This window comes from Microtus ochrogaster, chromosome 1, assembly GCF_000317375.1.
Source record: "Microtus ochrogaster isolate Prairie Vole_2 chromosome 1, MicOch1.0, whole genome shotgun sequence".
NCBI classification, from domain to species: Eukaryota; Metazoa; Chordata; class Mammalia; order Rodentia; family Cricetidae; genus Microtus; species Microtus ochrogaster.
In genome coordinates, this window is record NC_022009.1 from 63,839,788 (window position 1) to 63,854,983 (window position 15,196).

At 45.6% G+C, this 15,196-nt stretch overlaps 1 protein-coding gene across 3 annotated transcripts in view; it reads right to left on the reverse strand.

Moving 5' to 3' along the window:
• Zmat3 (zinc finger matrin-type 3) overlaps positions 1-15,196 on the reverse strand; it is a 30,776-nt gene that overhangs the window by 10,980 nt on the left and 4,600 nt on the right. The gene's annotated exons all lie outside the window — the stretch shown is intronic.

The window sequence follows — 15,196 nt, forward strand, 5'->3', positions numbered from 1 at the left end:
TCATCATCATCATCATCATCATCAATCAAGACAAGCTCCCACAGGCCAACCTGATGAAGCAACCCTTCAACTGAGATTCCCTCTTCCCAGGGTTGCGTCAAGGTGTCAATAACAACTAAGCAGGCCAGAGTCTATTATTTGTTTCTAAGGGAACAGTTATATTTATCAGGAGAAGATAAAAAAAACTGAAGCCAAAGAAACCAATTTCCTCTGAGTTTCTAGAGAAGCCTTGCTCTCCGGGGTGCCACACCTTCCCGGAGGCTCGTCACCATTCATTCACACATGGCCGCATCAGCAGGAATCTTGTGATGCTCTGATCTAAGAGACTTCAGAATCAAATCATGAGATAGCTAATCCAGTGATTTTTACAAAAATAATACCAATGGAGGGTCACTTCATAAAGAGGGCTCTGATGAACCTCAGTTCATTCACCACTCACAAAGACCCTGTAGGACTCTGTGGTCACCCGTACCTGACAGTGGAGGAGCTGAGTGGGGGTGGGCACACACCTTCAGACAGAAGCACCGGCTCAGCACAGCCCTTACAACGCATCATGGTGGCCCAGTCAGAATGGCCTCTCTCACCACGTTTTGATTGTCGTTGTTAAAACTGACACGCATATATTTCTTGAGCTGATAAATAAACAGCAACTGGTGGCAAAGATGAAAAGCACTGTGGTGGGGCTTGGAAGGACAACCCAGAAATTCAAATGGCTCACCAATACTATGGAGAACCTGGGTTCAGTTTCTAGCACCCACATTAGGCAGCTCATCAGCACCTATAACTTCAGTTCTATGAGCTATGAGACCAATGCCCTCTTCTGGCCTCTGTAGGCTCTACACACACACACACACACACACACACACACACACACACATTAAAATAATCTTTAAACGCACACCGAGTACAGGGGAAACAGTTCATTACTTGCTAAACCACACTGTGAAATTTAAACCTGCATACCAACACTTACCATCAACAACCTGCTTACTCCCTGGAATGAACTAGGGACTAGCACACAGCATGAAGACAGCTCAGCTTCATCTCCTGCCATCCAAGTGTTCTAGTTATACCATCCCCATGGGGCAGCCAGAGTCAAGGTTATGCTCCCCTCTATGGCTGTGCCTTCAAGGAGCTCTAGGCGGTACACCTCCCAGAAATGGTCCTTCTAGCAAGTTCTTTCCTCTGCGGCTCCCTCTTTTCTTTTCACACGGCTGCTCCTCCTCTACCAGCCCTTGAGTTCTGCAGTGTCCGAGGCCTACCCCAGGCTCTCCTCTGTGTCTGCACTCCAACTCTAGATCACTCTGCCTGGCCTCACAACTTTATGAGACAATGAACAAACGTGAAGGCGGGGCAGTGGGTTGTCCTTGCTGTTGTTTTGAGATAGTCTCTCACAGCACAGCAGCCCTGGAACGATGGCCTTGAGTGCATTCTCCTCCTGCCTCTACCGTGTTCAGTTTCAGCAGTGATGAAGGTCAACCCGAAGCTTTGTGCACACGTTCATCAACTGAGTTACCACCCAGCCCTAAGACAATGGCCCCAGATTGTGGCTGCGTCCCTGGCCTTCACAGTCACATTCCCAAGTCCCTTCTTGTGTCCTCGATTCCTTCCAGCAGGACATTTCACCACCGTCCAAGTCATCCACACATCCATAAACGCCACCACCCGCCCATTACTTCGGAAAGCTGCTGAGGCCCTCCTGTGCTTAAATCACACTTCCAGAAACCCGGCACATCTAATATACTGGCGAGTCGTAGCAGCCTGCCTCCAAACCCGTCTCCAGCCATTTCACTTCTCTCAGCTACACCAACCATGTAGTGACACAAACTGCCGACACCTGGTACATGCAGCCACAGCTCCTCCCGCTCGGCTCTCAGTCTGGTCCCTCTGTAATTCTCATAAACCAGCAATGACTGAAGCCATAAATCAAACCACGCAGCCTCCCTCTCTCAATCCACTATTGGCTCAATCCACTATTGGCTGTGTATGTGCCCTGCACGGGAATGTTTTCCCAGCATGAGCAAGACCTAGGTTTGATTCCCCAGTACCACAAAGAAAATCTACGGAAGTCTCATAGATAGGTGTTTTAAGGGCCTACCTGCTCTGACCCCGCCCACCTTTCATATTTGTCTCTCCCCAAGTACTCCTGGCCCTGCCTGCCATTCTCCTATCTTGTTGGCCTGCTTTCCTGAGCTGCTGGCTTCAGGGCCTTTGTCCTGCTGTGAATTCTGCCCAGGAATTGGCTCTTTTAGACTTCGGTAAGTCTGGATCATTCTCTTCGTGAAGTGTCAGCTTCCGGGATAGCTCATGAAAGCCCCCGCATGTTTCACCTGTATACATGTGTCGATCACATGACCACATCACCTGATGTCACTTTATCACAGTACCATAGCCCCAAATCTGATGATCTGTCTGTCTTTTTCCCCTCCTCTGAGATGTAGACTCCTTAAAAAGAAGGACCTGCTTTCTGATCTACATTAGGTTACCCGTAAATACTGGTTGGAGAAAAGAATCAGGTATCGTGGTGGGAATAATTTCAAAGAAGAAGAACAAAACTAGGAAACCGCGGGGTGCCCTATTTCTGTCTGTGCCAAGGAGGCTTCTCTGAGAAGGTGACCACATCAGCTCTCAAACAAGTCCCAAGGCATTTTCACTACCATCAGGAACAAAACCCTGATTTGTCCACTCTCTCCACACCTGCTCAAGACAGGGCTTGAAGTCTTCGCTAGAGCAACAGACAACTCAAGGAAAACACAAGGGTACAAATAGAAAAGGAACCTAAGACAAGCAAAGTCAGAACAAACTGGTGTGGGAACTGGAAAAGACAGAGGTCAAAGATCAGTCTTGGGAAGGATCACTTCCGTGGAGCAACACGGAAGTCACGTGGGTTGGACTAAGGAAAGGACGGAGAGTGGACGGTGAAGGAAATGAGACAGGCTGTACAGAAGAGCTTCCAGAGAAGAGGAGGACACAGAGTTAGTCATGGGAAAACGGGGTCACTGGGACCCAATGGGGGCAGAGAAGAGGAGGACACAGAGTTAGTCATGGGAAAACGGGGTCACTGGGACCCAATGGGGGCAGAGGAGGAGGACAGAGTTGGGGGAAATGGGGTCACTGAAACATTTTTTGAAAGACATGATGGTAGATGGTCATGTGGTACACGCCTTTTAACACAGCACTAAGATGGCAGTAGCAGGTGGATCTCTGTGAGTTTAAGGCCAGCCTAGTCTACAGAGTGAGTTCCAGGTCAGCAAGGGCTGTGTAGTGAGATCCCATCTCAAAACCCAAACAAACAAACAAACAAACAAAAGAGATGTGGTAGTCCACCGCTGTAATTCCAGTTAGTTGGGAGGCTGAGGAAAGACAGAAAATCCCACAAGATCAAGGCCTGCCTAGGTGACAGGAGTGTCAGAACTGGTGCAGGAATGGAGTTCTGCAAGGGGAATTCTGAGCGGTTGTGGGAACACTCCAAGAAAACAAGACAAGAGTCTTGTGACCTCAGTTTCACACCGAACTGCTCTTGGGAGGTGTCTTCATGCTCCTCCCAGGTGTAGCAGATAGGCGTGAGTTTACTTTAGATGTTGTTATTCATGTGTCTCTATGGAAAAATGTGGTTTTGCCACATTGGGCTTGAACTTGAGATTGTACACCTTACTCAGTGACTCTCCTTAACCCTCAGATAGAAACTGTATGGAGCTCTAATGAAATTTACTATTGCTGAGGCTTTCTTTAGTCTGCCTCATTTTTAGACCCTGCTCTTCTAGATTCACGCCACCAACAAGAGCAGCAAACACAGGAGTATCTCAAAATTAAGAATTGAGAAGGGGTTAGGGACATAGCTCAGTGATGAGAGCACAGGCCTTGCAGGAACAAATTCCTGGTCCCATCCCCAGCACCACCGCTTCCGGTCCACACTATCTGGCAACCCCACTGTAATTGACAGCCACTGCTGACAGAAATCATCCTAACTGAGCAAAAGTATGATGATAAAAACACACGTGTGGCCTCAAAATCTCTCTCCATCTGATCCTTACTCAACAGATAAACAATGTTTTTTTTTTTTCCCAAGGAGATCCTTGTAAGCACCACCTTAATTGAGAGACAATTATCATCATGAGAACCTCTGGTGACTCATGCAGCAGGATGGTGTCTGTAGTACTATTACCCAAAACCACAAACCCTGAACCCAAGTAAATAAGGCAAACTCTGGACCACCACAAAACTTGTAAGGTTGTTAACGAAGATAAACACAAAGAGGAGGTGGTGAAGGAATGGCCTGCCCAAACTAAAGAAGACATTAAAATTACATGTAAATTTCCATTTTGAATTGGGCACCAGAGGCAGGAGAAGCTATGTGACAAGACAGCGGGTGAAATAGAAACAGTTGAGCGTGGAGTGCAGATGGTTTCCATCCATGTTCACCCTTTGGTTCGCTTTGGTTGAGTCTGTTGTTGCTTCTGTAGGCTTAGGTAGTTCAGGCTGGCTTAAAACTCACGATGAAGTCAAGCAGAACAAATGTCCACCCTGCCTCCAGCTCCCAACTGCTAGGCTTATCTACATAAAAAACTAACTAACAAAACAAGATCAGGCACAGGGAACTGTTTAGATTACCTAATGTGTACTGACTTGAAGGTGCTGTGTCAAAAGCCACCCAGCCAGGCGTTGGTGGCGCAACCGCCTTTAATCCTAGCTGTGTTTCTATCATGAGACAAAATGCAGACACTTTTTTGAAATATATCAGAAATGTCTACTTCCTGTTACTCCCTCATATCATTTAAAAGTGAGGTTTGTTGCTGTCTTAGGATTTCTATTACTGTGATAAAACACCAAGACCAAAAGCAACTTAAAGAAGGAAGCATTTACTTCATCTTACAGCTTAGAGCCCACCACTGAGGAAGTCAGCAGGAACCGAAGCCATGGAGGGATGCTACATACTAGCTTGCTCCCCAGGACTTGCTCAGCCTTTCTTATACCATCCAAGACCAGCTGCCCAGGTACAATCCTGCACCCAGTGGGCATGGTCCTTGAACATCTGTCATTGATGAAGAAAATGCCCCCACAGCCTCACCTACAGACAATTATAGAGGCATTTTTTCAGTCGAGTTCCTTTTCCCAAATGACTCTAGCTTGAGTCAAGGTAACATAAAACTAACCAACAGTTAGGACACACAGAGTTGCTCTCTCTTCCTTGGAGTAATGTGACTATATTATACTCTGCATATATATAAATATAATATCTGGAGGTAGGGGACAAGAAAAAAGAAAATAATAATATTAGTTGTCCAAGAAACAATTGTATGAAGCAATCCAGAGGGCAAAATGAGGTAAGATAGAGAGATCTAAGATTTGTTTTAAAAGGAGCATTTTATGTGATAATGTGGGTGGGAGTTTGTGGAGGCAACTATTATAAACATGAAATAAGAGGAAGAAGGAAAGAAAAGCAAGTAAAAACTCCAGGAATAGGAAAGCTACACAAAGAGTCACAATCCAAAACAACTAACACAAATCAAAAGAGCAAATCAAAGAGCTTCACGCAATGAAGTAATTAAAAACAAGAAAGAGAAAGACCGAAGAGGTGATACAGGGAGGAAAGACGGCAGTGGATTTCTTTAGGCCATAGGATTCTTCTTCCTGTTTTCAAGAAACCTAACAGAAAGTCAAGGGAAACGACAGAATTTCAAGTTTATAAATCCACGTATGGATCAAAATAAAGAAGACATTAACTGGGAGCAATTTCGATGTTGTCCACTTGACCACCTGGGTGTCTGGACCACAACCCTAGATGAAAACGGAAGGAAACTGCTGGACAGTGTTCCTTACTCACAAGGATGCAAAAGCCCAAGGTCAGCCTCCAACAACTGGAATAACCTGCAAACAGAGCACGGAACACTCGCTTTGTAATGGAGTAGACAAAATTAGGACCAAGCTTCATAGGGTAAACCATGAAACTACAGCCAATCCAAGCTGAGAGCTACAAAGAAGGACGGAGCAGAGCAGAAAGACAAGACCCAGACCACGTGGGAGACGTCAGCCGGCATCCCATGCTGTCATCACAGGACGTTCTTTGTTCCACAGACATTACTTTGAGTAAAAAGATATTTTTAAGGTTGTTTAAGAGGGAAAGTGTTACCAGTCCCAAATGTCACCAAGACGTAAACACAACTAAAGCTGGCCTACTAGGCCACTGGTGACCCCAAAAGGACCAGGGAACACAGTGGAAAGGGGGGCAGAAAGAATTTAACATCTGGAGAATGAGAAGCAGGGCTGTGAAATGCGGCCTCCTGAGTCCGCACACATGAACCCAGAGCAGCCGCAGTTACCTTCAGAAGACCTACACAAGATCAAGCCAGGCGCCATCCCCACATGCTGTGGTGGTGCATGACGTCCCACCTCTAGCTGAGATGCTACTGGCAGGTGATAGCTTCTGGGGGGTGGAGTCACTGATCTTCAGGGGCATGGACTCTACTAAGCTGCCCAGTTCCCAGTGGATGTGCAGTGGGTGGCCCCATACTCAAACACATAATCAGACTCAGTGATTTATTTTTTAAAAAGAAAAAAAAATAAAAATAAAAGGACATGGAGTTGGGAGGGAAACAAGGATGTAGGGGCTGAAGGAGGGAATGGGAGGTAAATATAATCAAAATACATTGTATACAGATGTGAAAACTCAATGAATAAATAAAACAGTATGTATTAGAAATGAGGTGGCCATGGTGGCACACACCTCTAATCCCATCACCTGGGAGGCAGAGACAGGTGAATCTCTGTGAGTTCAAAGCCAGAATGGTCTACAGAGTGAGTTCCAAGACAGTCAGAGCTACAATATGAGACCCTGTCTTAAAAAAAATCAAAGTATATGTGATATGTGTGTGTGTGTGTGTGTGTGTATAAATGGTGAGAAAAAAAGAAAAAAGAAGATATGAAGGTGGGAGAGGGCATGCTGAGAAGGTGTCAGAGGGGAGCTGGAGGTTCGGAAACTTGGGGTATATGACAAAGATACATTGTATTGTATATGTATAAATTTTTGAAGAATCAATAATAATTTTTCTCAAAAAGAAAAAAGTAAAGGGAAGGTTGCTGTTGGTATTTCAATATATTCAGAAGAGACCTAGCCGGAGTTTTTTATAGTCTGGAAGTAAAGAGACGAGGACAGCTGGTAAAACCCAAAGCACAGGATGGAGAGCCCAACTGGTCCCAAGCAAAGACGTCTCTCTGAAGGGGGAAATGAGAAGCAGACTCAATGGGAGAAGCAGCAGGCCGCCGGGATCCAGTTAGTAACTGGGTAAGGAGAGTTACTGTCCCAGAGCGGGGCCAAAGCAAAGACTGGAAGCACTTGTCATCCAGACAGCAGAACAGGAGAACCAGCAAGGGTTCCTCCTCAGGTAAATGGGCCGAGCTTCCTGTGTAATAAAAATCACATTTGTGCCCGAGGTCATTTTCTTTGACCTCATCTATTGGTTGAACTATTCTTATGAGGATCCTTTAAGATACCAGGGAGACGGGCCTGGTGGTACTCTTATAATTCAATTGCTGGGGAGGCTGAGGCAGGACAACTGTTAGTTCAAGTTCAGCTGGGCAGCTTGGTGAGACCAAGTTTAAAAGGTTGGGGGTGTGGCTCAGTAGTAAAGGACTTGCCTAGCATGTACAAGGGCACTAGCTTAATCGCCAGTGCCGGCCAAGCAAACAGACAAACTGGTGTCTGGATGTAGGAGAGCATCCTTGGAGAGATGAAGTTTCTTACTCAGACAAGGTCCTACTCACTGTCCGTGTAGCTGCAACACCGAAGCAGTTGCATTTCTTCACTCAGTACAGCCCTCCAAAGCAGCAAAATGAAACACGGAGATGGTGGTGGCGCACACCTTTACTCCCAGCACTCGGGAGGCAGAGGCAGGGGGATCTCTGTGAGTTCAAGGCCAGCCTGGTCTACAGAGTGAATTCCAGGACAAACTCCAAAGCTACACAGAGAAACGCTGTCTCAGAAAAAAAGAAAAAATAAATAAAATACAGTTTTATATATTTGTGCTGGCTGGGTTTTGTCAACTTGACACAACCTAGATGTATCTGAGAAGAGGAAATCTTAATGCAACAGGCTTCCTTTAAGATGGGCCTTTAGGGAAGTCTATGGAGCATTTTCTTGATTAACAACTGATGTGGAAGGGCCCAGCCCACTGAGGGGGTGGGGGGGAAGTACCAACACAGGGCAGTTGGTCCTGGGGTGTATAAGGAAGCAAACTGAGCAAGCCAGGAGGAGGAAGCCAATAAGCAACACTCTCCCACGTCCTCAGCATCGGTTCCTGCTTTAAGGTCCTGTGCTGACTTCCCTCAGTGATGAAGTGTAAGCTGAGAGTTGTTAAGGTGAAATACCACCCTCCCCCCAACTTAGTTTTGGTCATGGTGGTTTGTCACAGCAATGGAGACCTAACAGAGACACAAACTGGTGTCAGGGGTGGGGAGTTGCTGTGACAGGCCTGACCATGCTGTGTTTCGGGAGGAGTATAAAAGGACTTTGGAACTGGACCCAAGAAAAACGGAGTACTCAGAGCCTACTGAGCTATTGTGGGAACTTAGAAGATAATGCAGATAATGCTGAGGTAAAGTGTAGAGAATGGAGGCCTGGCTTGTGAAGTTTGAGAGCCGCTTACTGTCTCTATCAGGGACATTCATTGTTCGGATTTAAGAACCTGCTGTTCTAGTCAGCTGCAGCTGAAGAATCGGCTGTGATTAACAAGAGAACAGAACCAGGGAAGTAAAACCTTTGCTTTGCTGGACAGCAGGGGCTGAAGAATCAGCAGTGAAGTCTTCTGGGGAGCGTTTCCTCGGAGTCTACACACACACAGGCTGTAGTCCAGAGGGGCCAAGGCTGCACTTTGCACTGGCAGCCTAACTTGGTAATGTGTAAGTTTCTCAAGCGGTACCGGTCTGAAGACATGAAAGGGTCATGGGAGCAGCTGAGGCTTGGCACTGTGAGAGGCGAGGAGAGGCTACAGGGGAAGGTGAATCCTCAGAAGCTCCAGGATTGAAGGGATTATGAAGAGAAGCTGGGGTGAGTCAAGTCCCTGAAGAGAGCCCAGGAGAGGTTTTTGGTGAAGGTGCAGCCCAGCTCCAGAGGAAACATCAACATGTTTGAGTACCATGGGAGGAGCACTAACAACAGCGGTAGCTGTGGACTGGAGCCCACCTGAGCCTGTGAGACACGCTATGTGTGCTGGAGCTGCTCAGGCCCCGGGAACCCAGAAGTTGGACACCGAGCTTCACGCTGTCAGAATTCGGTCTTGCTCTGGTTTTGAATGCTAACTGTGTCCTGCTTCTTTCCTTTTGGAGTAAGAAAGTACTTAACTTCTTTGCCTATTTTACAGGAACCCACAGCTAGGAGGCCCATTTCAGAGAGTCTTTAGATATTTCAGAGAAACTTTGAACTTTTAAGAGATGTTGAATTTTTAAAGAAAACTTAGACCTTGAAACTTTTAAAGACTGAGGGACTTTTAACATTACACTATGTTTATACTATGATATTTTATGAGAGATCATGGGGATGAATAAGAAAGGACAGGTTATGCTTTAATAAGTGCACTTGTGTGTTAAATAACAAGTGGTCAGTGGTTTTTGTCAATTTGACACAACCGCAACCATCTGGGAAGAGGGAATCTTAACGGAGAAGATGCCTTCAGAGGACTGGCCTGTAGAGAAGTCTGTAGGGCATCTTCTTGCTTCATGATTGACAGGAGGGCCCACCCCACTGAGAGTGGTACTACCCTTTGGCAGATGATCCAGGGGTATTAAGAAAGCACACCAAGCAAACCGTAAGTATCAAGCCAATAAGCAGCATTCCTCCATGGTCTTTGCTTTAGTTCCTACCCTGATTTCCCTGAGTGATGGAGTGTAACCTGAAAATGGTAAGCTGAAATAAACCTTCTCCCACCCCGCCTTTGGTTGTGGTGTTTTATCACAGCAATAGAAACACTAAACCAAAACACTCTAAACAACAGGAACCTGATGTGGGATTCCCCTCTGGGTCCTGTGAATATGTTTTACTACCATTGGTTAATAAAAGAAGGGCAGAATATAGCCAGGCTGGAAGAGATATATAGAGAGAGAGTAGGCAGAGTCAGAGAGATGCGATACAGCTGCCTGCAGAAGGAGAAAGAGTCAGCCGCCAGCCAGAACCTTACCAGTAGGCCACAACCATTAATAAAAATGGGTTAATTTAAGATGTAAGAGCTAGCTAGAAATATGCCTAAGCTATTGGTCAAACAATATTGTGATTAATATAGTTTCTGTGTTATTATTCAGGTCTGGGCAGCCAGAAAAATGAACGAGCAGTCTCCATTTATATGCAAGATGGCTCAGCAGATAAAGTCTGATTGATAACCTGAGTTTGAACCCATACACACACACACACACACACACACACACACACACACACGATGTAAAAAATACACATACATAAATGTAAAAATACTTTCTGCTACTCTCCTCCTCAAAGTAACTCTTCCTCTGGGTATTTATGCTGATGAAATCCTATTACATTTCTTCATCCCAGGCTTGCACTAAGTAATCTGAGCATGCAGACAAATTTCAATAAAATGAAAACTCATTTCTCTTCCAAAAACCTGATTTTAAATTAAGTTATAAGCAAAGCCATAATTTTAAAAGTGAAAAATTAGATAGCCTCATTAAAACATAAATGACTCAGCCGAGGCTGCTAAAAAGCTAAAATGACGGGGCTAAACAGCCTGGGGTATAAACCATCCGTGATGCCCACCCTTGGCTCCAGAAGGCAGCCCCTGATCAGGAGCATGAAGATGTCAGGAGAAACAAAGACGAGGCCAAGGGGAGGGTTACAGAGCAATCACCACTGTATCCCGAGTACTGGAATGTGATACAGTTGGACTCCGGTGAACAATGCCTGTTTACCACACCGAGCAATAGGAAGCTTCGATTTCAGTGGCATCAGCTCACCAAAGAGGGTTAGGTAATTCAGAGAGTGTATCCACCCAGGGCCTTTTCACTTACGTGACTGCACTGACAGATGTATGCCCGTGATATCACCCTGAAACAACAATCACCAAGCAGGTTTGTCACCTTGAAATAAAGCTTGACACCTGCCCTCTCCTTTCATCGTAAACCACTGGTTTTGCCAGTCCACGCTCACTGCCCCTCAGCCTGCACTAGAGCCTAGTGGGTCCCCACACCCTGGGGGCAACCCTTGCCTCTAATGGTTTTCGTTTATCACCACCTACTGATCCCTACAAACTGACCCATCTTCCAGTCTGACATTTCTGTTCTATGTGAACAGGGTCTCAAGCAGCCCCAGGATGCTCGGGAGTTCCTGGCTTACTATGTGGCAAGAATGCCTTGAACTATGGGCGCTTCTGCCTCCGCCTCCCCAATGCTAGAATTACAGCTGCCACCATTCCTGGCTCCAGGCTAATACTGCTATGGTTTCCTTCCGTGTTGGGTCATGTTCATCTCCATTCCACATGATCATGCTCTGATTACATGTTCTTTGATTCACTCTCATACTAACTACTTCTCTCAAAGAAATCCGAATCTCGGACAGCGGAGAGATGACTCCGTCAGTAAAGCCTTCGGCTCGTGAGCAGGAGGACCTGAGTTGGGATCCTGGCATTCACATTAGTTTCTGTTTGCTTGTTTTTGAGACGGGATCTCTCTAAGTAGCTCTGGCTAGTCCAGAACTTGCTGTGTAGACCAGAATAGCCCTAAGGAAGCAGGGAGATGGGCAGACCATTGGCGCTGTCACTGGCCCACTAGCCAAGCCATGAGCTCTGAGTATGGGAAGACACCCTATCTCAGAAAATACGGTAACACCCAACAGGGACCTCTGCCCTCCGAATACTGCCACACACACGTGCACCCACACCCAGGAGCATGTACAAACACACACGCCATGCACATACAATCCAAAGTTCACGTCTAAGGTTGTCCCCTTCTACACCATACAGACACAACAAACTCCTCTGCCTTGCTTTAAAGGAAGAGAGGAGAGGTTCATCCTAGCGATCACCAGTAACATTGTCCTCGTTCAAATCTTTGCTTCACAGCTAACTTAGAAACATGCATTGTCATACCCAAACATCTTTTTTTTTTTTTTAAATCAGGCTCTACTTTCTTTTTTGGAGGGGTATTGCGGGAGGTGATAGAAGGTCTCCTGTAGCCCAGGCTAACTTCAAAGTCGCTCAGCAGCTGAGGGTTTCCTTGGCTTCCTACTCCCCTGCCCTCCACCTCCCAAGTGTGCTAGAAAGGTTCTGCATCCTTCATACCTCTCTCTCTCTCTCTCTCTCTCTCTCTCTCTCTCTCTCTCTCTCTCTCTCTCTCATGCTTGGCTATTTGGTTTCTGCTCTGCAACAGACTGTACTTCTCCCCTAACTTTTCCATGTGAAAATTTTATTATTGGAGAATTTTTCTCATTTTTTTTTTATTTCCAGTTTACTTACTCACCGCATCATGGAGGGAACAGGAATGAGTTACAAATCTTGTCAACTTAAAAAGGTTAGAGCAAACACATAAAGATGTATAATTTTTCTAAAGGTTTATCTTATTAGTTTTAGCCTAAAGCCAATGATTTTTCCATCAAACTGAACTCTCCATGAAAAACCAAAAGGTACTATCACCGTGTAGACACAAGAGTCACAAAAGCAACACAAGGTAGAAGTATAACCCACACAAACAGAAAAAAAAAAATCACACATTGCCTCATTTTCCCAGAAAGGTAACGACTATACAGAAGGCATAAAGCAGGCATACACCCAATAAAGACCCAGGAAGGGCTTCAGAGAGCTCAAATTTTAACAGTCCAAGTCATCCTTAATCTCTGCAAGTGACTCTACGCAGATGGAACATCTCATGGGAATGAAAGCAGAGGCTAGCTACATTCATGTCTGTCTGAGATGGGCCATCATAGAAGCCACCACCTGAACGGAGGACAGGAAGAGCAGCCACCAGTACCTGGTCATCAGCGTGGGGAGTAGCACACAGGGACGAGAGAAGAGACCGCAGAAGAAACGAGAAAGAAACACAGAAGCCTTGAGTAGCCAGGGTTGTACTAAGGTCTGCTGCAATGAATTCTGCTCAACTGCTGGCAGCAGACAGACCTGAACAAGGCAGAGCAACAGACCTTTTTCTCCCAAGGAAATATTTTCAAAGCAAGATACAGTGTTCAATTACCCATCTTGAGGATTAAACCAAAATTAAGTAAACAAAAACTTTCAAGTGGAGAAAAGTATGGGGAGCTGATGAACTCCTGAATGAATATGTCTTATTGACACGAGCATAGCAGGGCCTTAGATTCATGGGAATGGCAAGGCCTGCCTCGGATCAGGGTAGGGCCTTATGATTCCTCTGAATATGAGCATTCATGCTTGCAGGGTGTGCAAAAAGAATCAACACAGAGATGACTGCAGCCTGAGGCTGCTCCCCTATGTAGCCCCCTCCCAAGAGTAGCTAAGCTGCCACCTTCTCTCTGCTTTAAAGCTGAGTCTCCTGGCCACTGCATTCTGATGCATTCCCATCAGATCACTGCCCACTGGATCCCAGCTTTTCTAAATGGTGTCTGTCTTTTCTTCAATCTCTGTCACTTCAGTCAGGTCAACCTGAACGCAGTGAAGTTCACGACAGAAAAGTATAGTTTCAGGCAAGTAGCAATATGTTATAACTAACAGCTTTCTGCCGTGTGGTCTTAGCAGCGATCAAAAACTAAATCAACAGTGGTCTAGAAGATAACCCTCCATTCAAAGAGGGTTTCTATCTTTAGGTCTCTTTTCTCCAAAACAGAAAAACATCAAACTGTATACAGACAACAGTATAAAGTAAAAAGAGATACTGGGGCGAGATGGCTCAGCAGTTAAGAGTGGTTACAGCTCTTGCAGAGGAGTGGATTTTGCTTCCCAGCACCTATATCAGGGGGCTCATAACCACCTGCAATTCCAACCTCAAGGGACACACCATCCTCTTCTGGCTTCTGCAGACACCTATGTGCACAATGCATACACACAAGTATCCATGTGCATGCCACAAAAAAAACACGTAACTAAAAATAAGATAAAAATTTCAAAATAAAACCCTATATTGTCTCAGTTTCCCATTTATTCTCAGGCAATAATACCCTTTATAATGGCCCTTTCCACAAGCTATTCTACATAGAGATAAAATGCTTTACATCTTAATATTCAGTATCAGTTCATTCAGAAGACTAAAAGAAACTAAGATATGTTTATGAGGAAGGTAAGACTCAATAATTGAATATCATATTATTCTCTCTATAAAAAGATGCCATATTTGCTCCGCTATGATAGGATGCATAGGAAAAGTCTGAATGAAGTAAGAGAAAGCACAAGAGTCGTGTGGCAGGCGGCCTTGAACTAATGCAAGCTGTACAAACTTCAGAACAATTTTACACTGAGTTCATGTAGTACACTTCTCCTTGGATCCCTAGGCAGAACCCACTGTGTAAAACATGGCACTCTCTTCCCAACTTCTGAGTTTTCCAGTCTCAACTGGCCATACTTGGAGGGTAACTTGTGGCTACACAGTACCCAAAATGTTCACCCCACTGACCCCTTCTCCACCCAACACCCAAAATGGTCACCCCATTGACACCCTCTAACCAACCAGCCCCCAAACACCATCTGTGGTGGTTTGAATGAAAATTACCCTACAGGCTCAAAGGAAGTAGCTCTATTGGAGATGTGGACTTGTTGGAGTAGGTGTGGCTTTGTTGGAACATGTGCATCACTAGGGGTGGGCTTTGAGGTCTCAGATGCTCAAGCCAGGCCCAGTGTGGCATTGCTCTTCCTGCTTCCAGCTGATCCAGATGTAGAACTTTCAGCTACTTCTCCAGTACCATGTCTACCTACATGCCATCATGGTTCCCACCACGACAATAATGGACCGAATCTCTGAACTGTAAGACACCTCCAGTTAAATGTGTTCTGCTATAAGAGTTGCCACGGTCATGGTTTCTCTTCAGAGCAAAAGAAACCCTAAGACATCATCTAACCAAACAGCACCCAAAATGCCCACCCAACTAGCACCATCTAACCAAGCAGCACCCAGAAAGCTCACCCCAGTAACATCATCTAACCAAACAGCACCTGGAAAGCTCACCCCACTGATACCATCTAACCAAACAGCACCCGAAAAAGCTCACCCCACTGATACCATCTAACCAAACAGCACC